The following is an 18,394-nucleotide window of genomic DNA, read 5'->3' as shown; positions in this document are numbered from 1 at the left end:
TGTACTTACAAAGCAAGGAGCTGCCTTTTTTCTTATAAACATATAAGTGAACGAGTGGGTATCGCAAGCTATATTTGCACATTTCTGGGTAACACATTAATTTGGGAGTACCTGAAACTTAAATTCAACCGTGTGAGGACGCTTGAAATTACTGGTGCATGGATAAACATTCCAAGAGCGGGTAGACTTTGTCGCTTTTGCGGGGAGGATTGTATGGAGTCTGCTCAACATCTATTGACTGTCTGTCCCTTGCTACTAAACGTATGACTCCAGGCGTTAAGATCTGCAGGTATGGCGGTGAACTATTCCTCTGATAACCTCTGGAATATCTTCCTGGGTGGCATCCAGGAAGCTTGTATTCTGTATTTAACCACATTTTGGAAAAGGATTGGCATTATCTATGCGAGTATAGAGTAATCTGGAGGATTGGCGTTTGCATTCAGTTTGGATCGCAGTGGGTATAACAATGAAGGTGGTACTCTGTATTTATCTAAAATTGGAAATGGACTGACATTATCGCTGCAGTTGTAGGCAGTTTTCTTTTCTTTGTTTCTCTGCTAAAGGCTAGTTGAATTCAAAAGCAGTATATGGGTTTTTTGATGTTGAAATTGTTTTGTTTTAAAAATCTAAGAAAGTATTTAAAAAGTTGACAACTATATGATACTATAAAAAAATAAAAACTGGAGTTAGTGGAAAAGATTAACTATGTTTTACTGGTCAAAATACTTTCCTCCACCATAAAGAGAGAAGGGCAGGATAAAAAAATGGGGTCCCCAAGTTAAGATTTCAACAAAGAAGAGTAATTTTGCTTCCAATATTTGAGAAGTGGGTTAGAGAGAATTGAAAGAAAGTGTGCCCGCAGCCTGCGTCGTATCTTCCCGGTTACTCGGCAAAAAAGCCAAAGCAGAAAAGCAATCGTCTTCATGGATTAAAAGAACATGGAAATCTCAGGCATTGGCAGTCAGGGTTTTAGTGTTCGGGTTATTAGTCTCTACCAATAATGAAAAGACTTTTTATTTAAAACCTTTTATTCATTTAAATTTAATGTGTTCACCACAACGCATAGAAGTTAGTCAGGTAACACATTTTAGAACCATTCAGTTCTCCCTGGCCTAAACATAGTAAAAATCAAGTGGGTTAGGGGGACCATATACGATACAGGAGGAAAGAAAATAGGTAGAACGACAACTCATATCCCCCACACCCCAACAGAGAAGTGTGGCTCCTTCACATGCCCACCTTAGGTCACAGGACAACGACATTTTCTCAGGGTCACTAACATTTCACTGAATAGGCTGTGGTGCTAGTCAGTATTATATAGGGGTGCTCTTACGCATCTATTTGACCAGCCCAGTGTTTATTACTGTTTGTTGACTACCCCTCTCCCTTGCAGCCCTTTTTTCCATTGGCAAATAATTGTATGCAGTGGATTACACAAATGCAAACATGGAAGCATATCCACACAAACATTGTTTTGTCAATGTGTCCGATGAAAGTTGTTAACAGCACGCCTAATGATGCGAAGCAGCAGCAGCAGAAGAAGAAAGCGCATTTGGGAAGTTTTTCACATATGTTGTAGCTTGAGCTCGAAAAATGGTCTATTTTCAGAACAATCTAGGTTTCCCTGTTCAGGTGGCATCAGGCACTTCTGGGTGAGATGGCAATTTGCTGCAAGAAACGGCTCCTGGCAGAGTGATATGCAGGCACACCCTGAAAGACATGAATACATAGAAAATTATATGGTAGTAAACTTGAACCATAAGAAAAAGAAACGACAATAGGTAGCAATGACACTAGTATGTTCTACTAGTAATTACAGTAAAAGTAAAGACATTCACAGGGTAGAGAACTATAACAAAAACGTAAACCTTTCATTAATTCCTGCATGCTTGTATTCACTTGCTCTTCCCAAAATCTGTCTTTTCTGCCACCATACCTGCCTACCCACCAGGTTTGGCCAGGATTCTCCTGGTCTTTGCGCTCTTTTCCAGCCTGTGCTGATGGCAGCTTTGCCCGAGAGGTCTGACATTTCCTACTGAGGGCCCGATTCAGAGGTCCGTTTAAAAATAGAAATGTGTTGTTCCAAGAAGGAACAACACTTATCTCAAAAGCACCATGTTCTGAAAAAGAGAGAATATGGTGTACTGACGAATCTATGAAGTTTCAATGAGGCCCCTTTCACAGAAGCCCAGTTCCCTGGCGCCCGTTTCAACGCTGCAAGGAAACTTCATGTGCCCGAAGCAACATCTGCAAGTCAGCGTTCATTCCACTTTCATCACCACTTCCTGGTCTGCTAGCATATGCGCAGTAAGCAAGCATTGTTCCCAGACAGGATGCCATTCGATGAAGGGTTCCATGTGATAATATCGCTGCAAAAATATCGCCATACAAAAGATTTCGCCATATTTTTGCGGCGATATTACCCCATGGAACCTTCGGGGGGAAACCCCTGCCACCCCCATATATTTTAAAAGGGAGCGGGGGACACCCCCGCAACCCACCCATCCATTTACCCCATAAATTATCCCCACCAAAAATATCGCCTATGGCCGTTCCCGACGACCATATGTACGGCGATATTTTTGGTGGCGATAATATTACCTGATACCCGATGAAGGAGGAACGTCTGGGAAATGTTTCTGATGGAAGTGGAATGGTACTGACATGAAAGCCTCGACATTTGCATGTGACTGATTTACAGCCAACGACCTAGTGACCATCATGAATGCAAGCTAGGCACTAGGAGGTCATTCACCTTGTTAAGCCCTGATTTGCATGTCAAAATAAGTAGTTAAAATACAACATCTACTGCCAGTGGCGGCTCGTTATTGAGGGCATGTAGGGCGGAGCCCCTCCTTTAATTATCTCCTTTCAATAACGAGCAACCACTGTATATGCTGGCTGCATGCAGTACATTTCAGCAGCCAGCAGGAGGAGCAATGCCCTCCAATTGGTTTCTGACTGCGCATGTAGGGTTGTAAGGGCACTTTTCGGTGCAGCCCAGCCCCACATGCACAAATCAGAAGGCCCAGGGAGACATGTACAATTACGTCATAGCGAGTCTGAGGCCTTGCCTCACCCCACTGTGTTCATTGCATTGGGAGTCCCAAAGCAATGAACACGGTGCGGTGAGGCCTTGGGAGTCATGGCCCGCCCCCTATCCTTGCCTGTCATTAGCTGGGGTGCGGTCAGGAGCTGCTGATCCCACCCCAGCATGTGAAGGGAAATGATAGAGGCCGGGGCCACCCACAGCACAAGGCAGCTTCTGGAACCTTCACTCCAGCTCCATGGTCCAGGCCTTTATGTTTCAAAATGTCAGGCTTCCCAGGCCTGGGCTAGCCCATATGGAGAGGGCTGCCCTTTGAAGCCCTCAGCCTGGGGGAGCCCATATAACTTGTTAACTCCCCTGGGCTGAAGGCTTCAAGTTTCTTCCTGGTGGTGGCCGTGGCCTGCCCTTGGCTCCACCAGGCCAGGGAAGCACAGGACTCTTAAAACGAAATTCATGCCAATATAGTCCTTCGAGAAGTATATTCATAATTGGCATGAATTTCGTTTTTAAGTTTCCTGCATACGCCCAGGACGGGGAGTGCGGGAAACCTAAAACAAAATTCATGCCACACATAAATATTGACAGTTTGTTTCAGGCTGACCCCAGTCCAGAGGGCCCACCCGCAACCGGGCCTGCGCCTGCCATCAGTCAGCAGAGTTTCGTTTTCGTTCCCTGAGTCCAGGGATTCAGGGATGAAAAAGATACTTCAAAAAATGCTGCTGCCAGGCCACACCGTTTTCCCAGCTCTTCCGGACACATAGCCATTCCCCCACCTGCCTATTAATCAGTAGTGCAGCAGGGCAGCGGGAGTACTAGTGGCAGTGTTTTGGCTCACATTGTTTGATTTCAAGGTCTACAGAGTCTACAGGGCCGGACCGAAAAAGTTGCCCACCATTGCAAATGGGAATTAATTCCTTTTGTGATGCTGTTTGAATAGTACCCAAGGGGGAGGTTTTTGATAAAATGTGATGCAAATTGTACATTTTAAAGAATAGTTCTTCAGCAACACTGGTCAAAACTATTAGCCACATATTGAAATAACTCAAACTGGCTCACAATGGCCAAAAAAGTGTTCAAGCTTGACCCAAAAAACTGGCCCACACAAGTATTTTGCATTTTTGGTTCGGCCATGGGCCTATTGCCCTATAATGCAGTCCAAGCCTGAATGTGAGCCAGTAATGTCTAGTTGACTTACAAAAACACAAATTGCATAAAAAAGCCACACATTGTATAATAAAGCCCTTATAACAACATGTAAAGCTAAAAGAATAGAATTGTGGCTTCAGCTTTACATATTGCTATAAGGACCTGCGTTAATTTGCACATCCTGAATGGTAAACTAAGTCCCAGATTGCAAGATAATGCCAACCTGAAAAATCTAGTTAACTCCACTGTACTTTCTTTCAGTGATTTAAGACATGTATTAAAATAAGTTTTGAAATAAACAAAGATAGATATGCAGATTCTTTGTCCAGCTCGTTGTTATTCATGATGTTAAAACATTTGATTAGTGACTTAAAGCAAATTCACAGATACAAACAAATCTTTAAATGGGCGCTTTTTGTTGCTCACTTTAACCATCAAACATTTGCAAGGTAACTAGTGCTCTGCAAGCCATTTCATTTGGAAATGTTTCATTAAGCATATGAAAGGCTCTGCCACTGATAAAAGAAATGTGTTTGCAACCTGAGTACCTTAACGACCTGCAGAGCCACAGACTCTGTGTGCGGGTGTGCCTAGCTTTGACTGCTAGACAGACACACACACACACACACACACACATATACAGCGTCTAAAGTGACTTGGGAATCTGGCAGTGCTTGAATGACCGGCCTGACCCGATTCTATATTTGGGTTGGGACAGGAGAAAGAAAAAAAGTCAAAGATGCGTTTCACGAGCCTTTGAATTAAATGTATGTTCTGTAAAAAGCGAACGGACTAGTAGTACAGCGTACCAATGATTTATTCCATCTCTGTAAATTAGCAAGTTGTTTGACCTGTTTTTCTCTGTTTCGTGGGGTGTCACACTTGCTAACAAAGGCTAAACAGTCTTTTTGAGTGCAGACTACACTCAAAAAGACTGTTTAGCTGTGCAGAGATGATTCCAGGGAAAGAGACCTTTGCAGAGGATAAGTCAGCCGTTTGAGCTGTTTTACAGGTATTGCTTTGTTAACAGTTTAGGTAAGGTAAGAGTAACCATAAGAAGTGGTATTAAGGTGCACTCATCTGTCTGCAAATGGGAGAGAACTTTTCTTTGGTAGAACACCTGACCGCTCTGAATGTGATTGCACTGGTAGAAGTAGATTACTGTAATCGGGCAAGAAAAAAGACTGTCATTTGCCTCTAGTCATGTAGTGCCAGAATATGATAGCAAATGTGATTTGACATTTTCCTCTCTTCAGCTACCTAGAGTTCTGCACTGAAGCTGCCTCATCAGGGTCTTTGCTGCGATCGAGGGAATTCAATCAAGCCAAGGTAAGACATAAATGCAGATGCTGACACTGCCCTGAAGAGAACTTGTCTTTGGTTGCATAGTCAAAATACCGAAACACAGGGAGTTTGATTTATAAGTAAAATATGTTTCAACAATTTTTTGGTTTAAATGTACAGGATCTATGTAGTGTGCAACCTATTTAAGTGCTGTGTGGGTTTTGTTTATGTACCCGGTCTATAAAGTGCGGCCTGGCAAATAAAAAGGATTTATTTGCATCAGTTGACACACAAAGACCTACTTTACAGGTAAGAAAAAGAATTTGGTTGTGGTTCTTCGTGTGAAAAAGGCCTGTTTGTGATTGCTTGTTGCATTTTACAAAGTAAGAGCACTGGAATACTTCATTCTTCTTCTTAAGAACTGCCTGTAAAAGCAATAAACTTTTAGCCTTATTGTATGAAAACGGTTCTGTAAAAATGCATACTTTTAACCCTTTTTTTCAAACCTTTCTTTTATATAGTGGACACCTAGCTAGGAAGCAACCGAGCTACTGTACACGTAATCTGGGTTAACAGATGCCATGGAAGGGGAGGTTAGAATCGAGAGTAGCATGGAGATTCCAGACTAAAGGGCTGGTATATACATAGGAGTAACAGGTACTATTTGACTCCTATGTATTCCCTGAACAGCAGGTTCTTGGTTTCCTTATTCAACTGCAAAAATGTTTCAGTGGTCCTGATTGCAACCGGGATGGTGTTCCAGTAAACTAGAGTGCAGCAAGAGAAGGACTGTTCTCTGGTTTTCTCTTTGCGTGCCAGTTTAGTTTCAAACCTTGCAATGGTTTGGCTTTGTGGCTAGGCAGGCTGGTGCTCGGGCAGTAGTTGACTTATACTGACTTATATGTGATGCAGCCTTTGCTTGCCTGGGCCTCAGGAAAACCTTTACATGGCTGCCCTGCCTATGTAAGCTAAATCATAATGGCCACATAATCCAAAAAGAGAGGGTCTGCAATGGTTTCACTTGCATGATATTCATAGTAAACTGCTTTAGTTAGTTATATTGATTGTCGTATATATATATATATATACACACACACACACACACACACATATACACACACACACGCATGGGAGATGGGGTAGACAGGGACAAGATTAGTGAGAGAAGCAGTGTGGTGGCATGAGGGCAGGGCAGTATGGTGGAAAGCCTCTTCATAAGAAAGGGATACATAAATTGATCACTGTGATTATATATATATATATATATATATATATATATATATATATATATATATATATATATATATATATATATATATATTAATATTACACAGCCTCCGGTAGGGGCCGTGTAGTTATGGTTAAGTTGAACATCTCATAGAAAATTTCATAGAAAGAGCACTTTGTGGGCAGCTTATAACTTTGCCCCCCCCTGGACGAATCCTCACCAAACTTTGCAAAATATATATTCGCCAGCTATGGTAAGTTAAGCAACCATAACTCGCGCCACTACCGTTCATGTCCTGGGTGTTAGTCTCAGCAGTGCACGGTGGTGGCGTGAGTTATGGTGGATTAGTTTACTACAACTGGCTAACTTCGGGGGGGTTTTCGGTTTCACTTGTAACCATAACGTCCCTTTAACAACATTTTTTCATTGAATTTTATAGGTTTATATTAGTGCAACTTAACCATAACGTCCCTTCAACAAAGGTTTTTCACTGAATTTCATGGGTTTTTACAAGTGCACCCTTCATTTTCTACACCTTACTAATATCATACTTACCCCAATATAGCAACATTTTTGTCCAATTAAAGGTTTACCGTAAAACTCTGCCATTCCCCACCTTCTAGTATTATTTTTAACACTCCTATATTCTTTTTGCAACTTTTTCCATTGTTTTTGTGAACGTCTGACTTCATTGCAGGCTTTTCGCACGGCATGAGGACGTGTCCGCGAAGGCATCTGCTCTTCGCAAATGGGTCCATGCTTCACGAACAGTTTGAAACTGCATTTTCTGCTGATCTAGGAGGAACTTTGAAGTGCAAAATGTACCCTTGCACAGCTCCTACACCTATTCTTACTCATTATCCTGTTGGGTGTCTTGACCCACGTGCAAGCTATCATGCTACAACAATTGGTGCTGTGGGCTTAGAAAGTTCAAGATGGCGGAAAACCCACATGTGCGCCGAAATCCAGGAAAGCTGCGCAGTTTGTGCGCACACCAAAATGGTTGCCTCACTTGCCACCCACCAGTGCGAGAATGATAGGCCGGGTTGCCATGAGGGAAATGGGTTGCCAAAGGAAAAACAGTAGCGCCGGTTAGCTTCAAAGCGCTTTAAAACCACCCTGTGTTTCTCTGAAGGCAGGCTCAAAATGCCTATTTTCAAACATTGCAACATGTGCAAAATATTCACTGGACACCAGCAGACATTTGGTAGAATGGAGTGTTGTGTGCCTACAAAATCTGGGAAATGAAGAGCCCAAAACAATTCTTATAACAAAACTGCTATGGAGTCAGCAGTTTAAGTTGCACTGGATTTAAAGACACTAAAATAGAAAATGTTTAGATTAAATGAGTGACCTATGTTTGGTGTCACATGCCTTTGTAACTGTTGAAATGTCATAGTTTTGCACTTAGAATCAGCATTCTAGCTGCATGTGTAAAATTGCAAGTTAATTTAAAAAGCAACAAAAAACATGACAGTTAGCTGAAAGTCTGGCTTAAGGAACTTGATTTTGCTTGACAGCTACCCCCATCAGGAGTGAAACTTGAGTCACAACTGTGTTCCCAGGCCTATCTGCCTTTTGCTGGCCACACTAAGGATATACCATCTCTCTGATAATTGAATTAAGGGGAGCCCCCTACAGAATACAGGAGCTCTGAACAATGTAACCCCCTTTACCCAGGCAGATGGTTTATGGCAGGAGTCGTAAATGGTCGTAAAAAGTGGCTTCCTCCTGAAGGAAAGGGGAGGAGCACTGCCTGTGAGAGCAAGCTGGCTTGGCAGAACTGGAAAAACCAGAAATTCAACCTTGTGCTGAGGGTAAACCACACCCCTTTGGAGCCAGAACATAACTTTAAAAAGATGGATCATTCATAGAGCGGACATGTGAAAATGTTATAAATGATACCATAATTCTTGTGATTTTTCTGCTCACGTTTTAAGACATGGTAGGACCCGGTGGTATGTTCAGGGGGGTTTTAGCGGAAAAGAAGATATTACTCTAAATGTGTGCATGTTAAAAATCTGAAACTTCATCAGTTAATGTCCATACTCCCTGCGCACATGTATGTCAATTTGGGTCAATGTCAGAAATTGCAAAATCCGTTAAAAAGTGAAATATGTGCCATTTCTCAATGCAAGCTCTTAGAAACAGCAGATTTGGGACAGAGTATACCTCATGTGATATGTGACATGGGTATGTAATTTCAAACAACTGTGTAACTGTGAAATATGTGTTTTGATCATATATAGATTTGGGTGCACAGATGACAGGGGAGTTTTTTCAAGAGATCATAAATGGCTGACATCACTCTGACACAACTTAGCTTCCCCAATCAGGGGAGAAATGAAAGCTGGACCAATGGCAAGTGAAGAGGGGTAGGGCCTAGTGATGCTGCATACACACCCACTCTCAAAATACATAAAAGCAGACAGACAGGACAGATAGGGACCTTCATTTCCATCTGCAGCTGGAAGCTCTGCCGGAAAAATCCATACTTACCTCCATCAACTTTCAAAGAGCCAACACTTAGACTCCAAGATAAACAGAGACTTCAAATCCCTCAATCTCCAGAATCCAGAAGCAGTGCTGTACCCAGAGAGAGAGCAGAGCTGACCCAGACCCATGTTAGCAGTTCCAGAGACCAGACGCTGTGCCCAGAGACCGTCCGAAGTCCAGACCTGTTGACCAGATCGTGACAAAGCCGCCTTCCTGTTTAAAATCTCTTGTGAGTACTCAGCAAAACTCAGCACACATCTCTTAGTTAAAATCATATAATTCAATCCATTTTTAATCTAAGTAGAACAGCAGCTTAGCAATTGTGTTATCCTGCCATCATTTTTAAAACTGACAAAGTGCTGCGTTTAAAATTTGCAAAACCAAAAACGACCTTTACTAAATCGCTCATATCTCCGCGACCGTTTGTCTTAGAGACTTGCAGTAACTTTCATCTGGAAGCTGAGATCCTAGGCTTTCTTAGGACCCCAAAACGATAGTGATAGTCCTTGTAGTTCCTCTGTAATAGCGCTCGGCGCATTCGCGAATTTTACCGCGATTTGCAAATTTCTTGTAAATTTACGTGTAAAAATCAGCTGCTGCTTGCCTTCCATTTGCCAGAAAATCGTTTGCCTCATAAAAACTATCCCTGAATCATTGCAAGAGTGAGCCTGAGCTAATATTAACTAGATATCACTCACCCTGAACCTCTGAAAGGGAATTAAAAGCATTTCCAGCATATTTCTCATCCATTGCTAGCACATATAAAAGTATTTGGGCCTGTGTTTTCAAAACTCCTATCTGTTTTCTTTAAGCGTGCTTGGGGGGGATTGAACTGAATTACATTGATTGCATTTCTGAGAACTGTGTGCTTTTCTCCCATTTCCTTGCATTGCATAAAGATGGGGGGAGTGAATAGCCAGAGAAAAGTGATTACATTGTTTGGTTGAATCATATTGAGTATTTTCTGTACTGCATTCATTGAATATTGCATCCACCTGAGCTTACATAAAGCATTCTGTACCACCTTCTTCTTTTGTTCCTATTCACCTGTGTGCTACCTTATCCATTTCATGTCAACTCCTTATTGATTATAGAGAAGCGTGTTAGTGCCAGATTCTCCGTTGTTAATCTTTATCATATCAGATTAAGTGTGCTATTCAATTATTAATTTATTATAAAGTGTGATATATATATCTATTGTTTAAATTATCAAATAAACCTTTTAACTTGCAAAACAGAACTACTTCTTGGCTCAGTGGGGTCAGGAGGATTCCAAGAGAGGGGTGTTATATAGGGGTAGTCATCCAGAACGCATGAACTGGACATAAAGGTATATCAATAAGGGTTTTCATTCAGTATTATAGACTAGGCGTTGACTTAGCTGTAGTGTTGAATTGAATCCTCTTACAATCCATTAACAATCTAGCACAGAGCACATACTTGCAGTATTAGCAAAACTGCTATTTATCTTAAAAATGGCATCAGCTATTGCCATCCCTCCTCCCCAAGAGCCAAGAGCCAATACCCCCACCACCACCAGGTGGAAGACCTACACAACCAAAAAAGCACAGTATTTGAAAAGACAAAGACGGCGACCAAGAAGATGAGGTAGAGAAGTGCCTACCTCTAGCACCCAGAGAGAATCATGGGTGTGGTAGTTCTTTACCACTGTTGGCAATGTACCAAAGGCTAAACCTAATAAAGTGAAATGCACTCAGTCGTGGACTACCTGAACAGTACTCCTACAGGGCCTCCTCCATGCGCCGCAACACCAAATCCAACCACTGCAATGCACTCTGAAAGGTTGTTCCTTTCTTAAGAAGTAGTAGGCTGTCTCCCTCCACCTCATCGTCCTCAACCAATACTGTAAGCACACAGCCTACTTTGGTGGTACACAAAATCCCACGAGCTATCTTGCAAGCGATAAAAGCAGCTGTTGATCCATATCTTTCGAACACAACAGTACTCTGTATATACTGCAACAAACCATTCTGCAGGGGAAAGCAATGTTGAAGTGCTTTTAAAGCTGTAATCAAGGAGCATGAGAAACACTGCCCCCACCTTAGATGTAACACATGTGCAACATCTTCCCCTGTCCACCTGCCCCTCCATATTTATGGTTGGTGCCGTTTCTCTCATTTCCCTTCCCACCTTACTTTCTGACCTCTTCTGCAAAAAGAAAAATACAAAATCCGAAAACACCCAAAACCTTTAGGAACCACCTTTCACAGTTCACTGAAAGAACTGAACTCCTTTTCTTCCCTGCTAACACTTGCTTGCTTGTGAGTTACTTGCTTTTCGAGGTTCACATCCCTGTTGAAGTACTTTGGAATTGACTGCACTCCGAAAAAAGATCCAATGAATTCTTCTTGAACGTCCAAAATGTATCAAGGAATGAGTGGTAGACCTCTTCCTTTTAAAGGCAAATTGTCACTGGGGATTTGACAAAAGCAAGCATGCTGTAAGGGATCCACTCTCCGTTGCTGTAACAAGTGACCCTTCCATCAAAACCAGAGTGCCTTGTCTTGCAGGAAATGGAGGGACAGGAAGGGAAAGAACCCCAACAAAAAGGCAAGATGGTGGACCTCCTCTGCAGGTTCACCTTTCCCTCTCTGGCTACTATATTCCACCCCTTTCCCATGCCTACTGATTTCAAAGGCCCTCGGTAGTGCATCACCCTGGTTTGAGGCTGGCCTTTGTAATGCAAGTATCCCTTTGAAGCAAGGTGCCCAGGAGACCTCCTGCCGAGAGCTCCTGTGCCGCAGAGGAAATGTTACACTTTCTCCTGGGGAAATCAAACGAATACAGCATCCAGCTAGGCTGCGAAGAATATACATTGCCCTCACATGGCTCGCCAGGGCTCACAGAGCTGAAAATACTTGTATAATATCAAATTGGTGTGGCTTTAATTTTTTGCTCATAGAGTAACTAGATTTGGCTTATTCTTAGAGATTACCCTGACATCAGATGGATAAGGCATAAAATATGATATTTTGAATCAGAGCAGCAGAAGTTAAAAATGCCACTTATGACTACAGTGACTGTCACAACCTGCCCGTGCCACTGAAGAGCAGGTGCTACAGTTGTCAGGAGACCAGTGCTTTTCGCATGGAGATTTTTATGAAAGGGGATCTGTTTACCAGACTCATAAACAGAATTATCTTCATAATTTTAAATTAATTAAAAAAATTAAGAAGCTGGGGCTTTCACACCGTCTTCAGATGCCATTTCGTGATGGTTTTGTCACATAAACCCCAAACTGGATATATAAGAAAATGTTCAGAAAGCAAGGGCCATTTCATGATAATTATGCAGCCAAGAAGGAATTCAAATAAAGCATTCCTACATCCCTTGCACATGCTGCGGCATAACTGCTGGTCTTTTTTAGAGAGCAGGTTACTTTTACATTAGTATAGCAGAGAGGGTTGTATGTATGAAAGGGTGCTACGCTGTGAAACACTTGTGTATAGGCACGTTATAAATGCCAGATCATATCATAGTCACTACTGTGAGTTACTAGCTTTTACTCCCAATTCCCTCCATAATATGTGAGATTTATTTATTTATTGGGTTTTTATAATGTGCCTATACATAATGTATTTCAAAGCATCCTAGAGCTGGGACGATGAAGACAGGCCAAGCCAATAATATAAAATAACCAAATTAATTATCTAAAACAAAGATTTTAGGATGTAAAGGTTGGCCAGCAGGAACATAAACTCTGGAGCTGGGCTCTAGAAAGTAATGTTTACAGGTAGCCACCTTCCATAAGTCTTTCTGGGGAGACATGCCTTTGGGAAGACACTCAAGCCATGTTAGCTCTTACTATTATAAGGGCATGAGTCCTCTTAAGAGGGCCAACCTTTCTGATGGAGTAACTGTCCAAAATACAGTTAAAGGAATGGTTTGCCCAAAACATTTTATTTCAAAAATAGATAGGCAATATTAAAAAAAATCGATTGGCAATAATTTTTTTCCATGTCCCTATGTAAAATTTTGAGCAAATCAAGCTAAAAAAAAAGCACATGGGGGCATCCATTTTGTGAAATGGATGCCCGCCGCTGTGTTCACTTTGGCTTTTGCGGCACTAATGAAGGAAAAGCTAGCCAGCTGTAGTAAACAAAAGCTACCACTGGTTGGCTTTACCTTCATTGGTGCTGTTCGCGGAGGACAGGGACCGGAGACTACAGGCAGGAAAGCTGCAGCTGCATCTCGGTAAGTGCTATTTTTTTTTAATAAACATAAACACTAGCTGTGTTTTTTTTTCTACGTTTTCCGGGCGGGAGGAGCCCGGAAAACCTAGAAATAAAACCGCAGCTTTAAAAACGTATTTATGTTTGCGGTCGCTTTTGAAGCGACCGCAAACATAAATACAACGTTATTGTGTTTGAAAACGCTGCGGTTTTTCTTTCTAAGTTTCTCAGGCTCCTCCGTTTTCAAAAACAACCGCGTTGTGTTTCTGCCTAAATCTGCTTTCTCATTTGGGGCTCTAGGGCTCCCCAAGGGGGAAAGCCTTAGAGCCCCAAATGGGAAAGCAGATTTAGGCAGAAACACTGCAGCATTTAGCATTGCGGAAAACAACCGCATAGTGTTTTTGCCTGTAGTCTCCGGTCCGCGTTTTCTGCCTGTAGTCTCCGGTCCGTGTCCTCCGAGTCCTGGCACCAATGAAGGAAAAGCCACCCAGTGCTCAAAATTTTACACAGGGACTGTGTTTTTTAATATTGCCTATCTATTTTTGAAATAAAAAATTTTGGGCGAACCATTCCTTTAACCACCCAAAGGTAGATAGTCATCTTTGGTGCTTTGTGCCCAGTGTAGGGCAGCCTCACGAGGCAAAAAGGTAGTCAGAGAAGTGGAAGCCCTTTGCCCTTGCAAGGTGAAACCTGATAGTCCTTCCAAAGTCCAGATGCTAAAAAGTCATCTCGCCCTCAGATTCTGCACTTGAAAATAAAACAGGTAGATTAGTTTCCAATTTAAATGTAATCTGGAAACAACTTTTGGCAGGAAGCTAAAATGTGTCCAGAGCACTGCCTTTTCCTTGTGAATCCCTTTGCCGACCTTAACTCCTAGCCAGCTACTAACACTCCTCCTTCACTACTCATAATTCCTGGAGTAGTCTTTAATGGGATCACTAGCTACCTCAATGCTAATGGCCCCTGAGACCTACCTCAATTTGTCCCCAGATGTCCCCCTAATGAGGCAGAACTGATCCAAGTGATTGACTTACTTTCCTCAGCTCAACACTTCAAACTCTCTTCCATTCTCATTCTATTGGACCTGTATGCTGCATTTGACATAGTAAACACAATTCTCTCCTATTAGCCCTCTCTAATCTTGTGATCCAGGAAACTGCTATCACCTGACTTGCCTCATACAACTCTGATCATTCTTTCTTCATTTCATGGAGTCACATCAGAGGTGACTGGTCCTACTCCTCTCCCAATAGGCATCTGTCAAGGCTCACTCTTGGGACCTCTGCTTTTCATCCTCATCCCTTTGTAAAAATACATCTGCTCCTTTGAATTCTTCTACCTAAATCATCTTCTCCTACCCCTGCTTTAGCCCATACAATACCAGAGAACTGCCAACTGCCTCTCTGACAGCCATCACTGTGTTGTCCCTTGCTGCCTAGTGCTCAACTCTTCCCAGGCCATCTATCTTCCAGCATCTAACCATCCTCCCAAACCCCACGCCCCCAATCTCTTTTTGCCCTGGCCTACTCACATCCTCCGCCGAGGCTTGCAACTATGGGGGTTTTGATAGCAATCCTAAACTAATTCTACAGGTACTGCAGCCAAGCTTTGATTAAAAATCCATAAGGTCAGCCCCCTTCTCACCTATCGCTCTGCCATAGCTCTCATATCTACCCTGGTCATCTATGGCCTTCACTGCTGCTGGGGGTTCCTCCTGGTCCTCTGTAGCTAATCCTTTGCTCCCATACAAAAGTCCTCAACTTTACCTAACACACCCTCTATAATCTTCCTCCCAAACCTCTCCTTTTCTTTCAGGCTGGCTGGCCATGCACAACAGGTCTCTATACAAACCTCTTCTCATGTTCAAATCTATTAATTGTCTTTCTCCCTCCACCTATCCTCCACTATATCATGCTACTCTTCTTTCTTAACCCCAAGCTCTAGCGCCCTCCTCAGTGTGTCTGTTCCTCACCTCCCTGAACGGTATCGGGTAATAAAATTGCGGCAAAAATGTTGCCGGTAAAAACAATTGTGTCAAAAATGGTGTGGTTTGACCCAGTAAATGTGTACCCCATTATACCATTTAAGGGGAGCGAGGGTTGCAGGGTTGTCCCCCGCTCCCCTTAAATGGTATAATGGGTCCAGGGATTGCGGGGGTGTCCCCCGTATCCTATATACGAAAACCACAGCATTTTTGCCACAATATTTTATACAACCATTTTTCCAGCGATGTTAAGACATGGAATCACCTGAACACCCTCCTGCTTCTTCAACCTCATTGGTCCCCTGCAATGGAGCACCCTGACAACATTGAAACAACAAGCTCTGCTCATTGAAATGAACCCTCAAGCTCCAGCTCCTAAAGTTTGAAAGAGTACCAACAATCTACAATCTACAACATTATTCCTCATCAACTGTTATCCACTTTTCATAGTTGCACTTATTTTCACCTGTATCTATTATTCCTTCCTGAATGTCTGACTTTATGACCTACTTTGTATGCGTCCTCGGTCAATGTACTGCTCCTGTACCTATCACCATCAGGTCATGTATCTACTATAAAAATGCTTAATTATTATTTTGTAAGGCACCTGACCCAGGACTGGCCAGTCATCCATGTGTTACTATGGAAGTGTTCTGGTAGATGTATATGCTCTTCCTAAATAAATACAACAAATATTAAATGAAGCATGGACTGTTGCTGCAGAGGACTTCAAGCTAACGGACCCTACATGCTAAAGTGATGTTTATAGAAAAGGTTGTCTCTATTGTCAGAACCTGGGAAGAGGCAAATATAGGATGGGATGCCCTGTGGTTATGACATTTCAAGACCATTCAAATCAGTGAATAACAGGATAAGACCATGAGGTGCGGTGGGTGCTGAGTGCAGAAGAAACATTCTTCTGAATTCCAACTTGAAGCTTAACTTAGCCAAGCCAGAGATGAAATAAAGGACAGTGCCCAGAGAGAAAGTGAATGGTTTTGTCTTCTGATCCAGGCACCAGAGATAAAGTACCAGGTCCACGTATAGGAATACTGACATCTAGTTGAGTTTTTTCTGGCAGCCTGTATGATGTCTATATTGTTGCTAGACAGGCCAAGTTAATCATACCTCAGGATCTTAGGGACTACACTATGACTGGCATGGATGGAGGGAAGGTGTGAATAATGAGAAAGTATAATGGACTTGTCATATAATAATTTGTTTATTACTCTTTTATGTATTCTGGGACTAAAGTGCATCATTCGAGTTTAACCATGAAAGTGGTTGAGGCATCGGTTCTGTGCGAGGCAGCAGAGGTGTCACGTGGTATAGAGAATTCGGACTGAGGGTTTCAGTAGGTGAAAGTTGACAATTACATTCACATGTAAGAAGGAATATATAATATATAATATAAGAAGGAAATAATCCTGATTGTCCTTGGGTGGGAGCTTTCCAGAATAATCCAAGTCATGTGTTCAGTGCAGCAGAGACATGTGCATCAAAGTCAGACTTATGCATCTTTTAGAATGAACTTGCCGGGGGATGGTGGCCTCCTCTTAGGGACTGGACAGTGAGTTTCTATTCTTGTAGGTCTCTCTGGTGGGTTTCAGTTTTGGTCATAGAGTTGTGACCTATAAAGGTGGAAGTCTGGTGAGCGGATCAGGTTATAGCACAATTGTCTTCTTAGTTTGAACATGCAGCTATGTAGATTGTCTTGCAAGACAATAAAAGGGTTTCTGTCTTTGTTACTACCAAAATAATTGCGTGACCATCGGTTCTCCAACTATTTGGTGCTATGATGCAGCTTTGTCATGTGCCCTAGAGAGTCCCTCTAGTGCTAACACTGAGAGGTAAGGAGCCTGGTCAAAAACACCAGCAGGGTAGAAGGTTTGGGATGAGGCTAACTGTGGTGGTTATTCGAGTCCGCACAAGGGAACAAGAACCGAATGTTAACAGAGCACCGGGAGCAGAGGATGGAGTCAGGCATAAATATGATGTTGGATCTATCCAATTGGTAAAATGGCTGTCACTGGTTATTGGTGTCATAAGCAGCAGCAGCAGCAGCAGCAGCTTTGTCTGGAATCTGGTATTATAAAACACCCTCAGTTTTAACAGTCAAATAGGATCTTGTTATGGCTGTTGATGTGAGTTTGTTTTTGGGAGCATGTGATCTTTTCCTTTTCAGGGCCACGTGACGCAGTCTTTGGACCCAGAATTGCCCTCCCTTCTCAGGACTGCAGAAAAGTGGAATTTACCTTGTATATGAACTAGCAGTTGTAACCGTGCATTGCACAGTAATTCCTGCAACAACAACAAAATAAGACAAAGGTACATTCATATTTTATACTTTGTACATTGTCTACACCATGGAACCTACCTACATGCCAAATTACAAGTTTGTAGCATGTTGGGAAGTGTGCTAAACATTTCAGAAAACACACACACATACATTGCAGAATGCTTAAAAAAAACTTTTTAAAAAAGGACAAAATTAGAAACATTTACATTTTATACTTTTTACATTGTCTACACCATGGAACTTCCCAACATGCCAATTTTCAGGTTTGTAGCATATTGGGAAGTATGCTGAACATTTCGAACAGACAAACACACGCACACAAACATATCCACACATTTCCCCTTTATATATATATCTATATATATCACACACCCTGCGGTAGCGGCTGCCAAGTTATGGTTACGTTGCTCAACCCATAGGACAAATGGGCTGTTTATAACTTGGCCCCCCATGCCCCTGGACGAATCCTCACTAAACTTTGCAAAAAAAAGTATATGGCCTAGTCAGATTGATTCTGCTAGGTTTTTCGTGAGGTTTCGTGAAGGGGGGCAACGTTATAGAGGGGGCTCAAAATTTGTGTTTTTTCCCATAGATGCAATGGAAAAAATGTGCTCACGCCTACAGCCCAAACTGCTGGATCGATTTTCACCAAATTTGCAGCAGGAGTGGCGGCTTGGTCCCGAAAGCGTGCTTTTGTAAATTTAGTGGACATTCG

At 42.3% G+C, this 18,394-nt stretch overlaps 1 protein-coding gene across 1 annotated transcript in view; it reads right to left on the bottom strand.

Moving 5' to 3' along the window:
• Positions 1 to 1,010: 1,010 nt before the first annotated feature.
• LOC138582290 (thiol S-methyltransferase TMT1A-like) overlaps positions 1,011 to 18,394 on the bottom strand; it is a 329,532-nt gene continuing 312,148 nt past the window's right edge. The window contains exon 3 of the mRNA XM_069653428.1: positions 1,011 to 1,710. The gene's annotated coding sequence lies outside the window, so the exon portion shown is untranslated. The remainder of the gene's footprint in view (positions 1,711 to 18,394) is intronic.

This window comes from Ambystoma mexicanum, chromosome 3q, assembly GCF_040938575.1.
Source record: "Ambystoma mexicanum isolate Mex_15411 chromosome 3q, UKY_AmexF1_1, whole genome shotgun sequence".
Lineage (NCBI taxonomy): Eukaryota > Metazoa > Chordata > Amphibia > Caudata > Ambystomatidae > Ambystoma > Ambystoma mexicanum.
The sequence above is the reverse complement of the archived record's forward strand: the minus strand, read 5'-3'. Positions and strand labels throughout refer to the sequence as shown.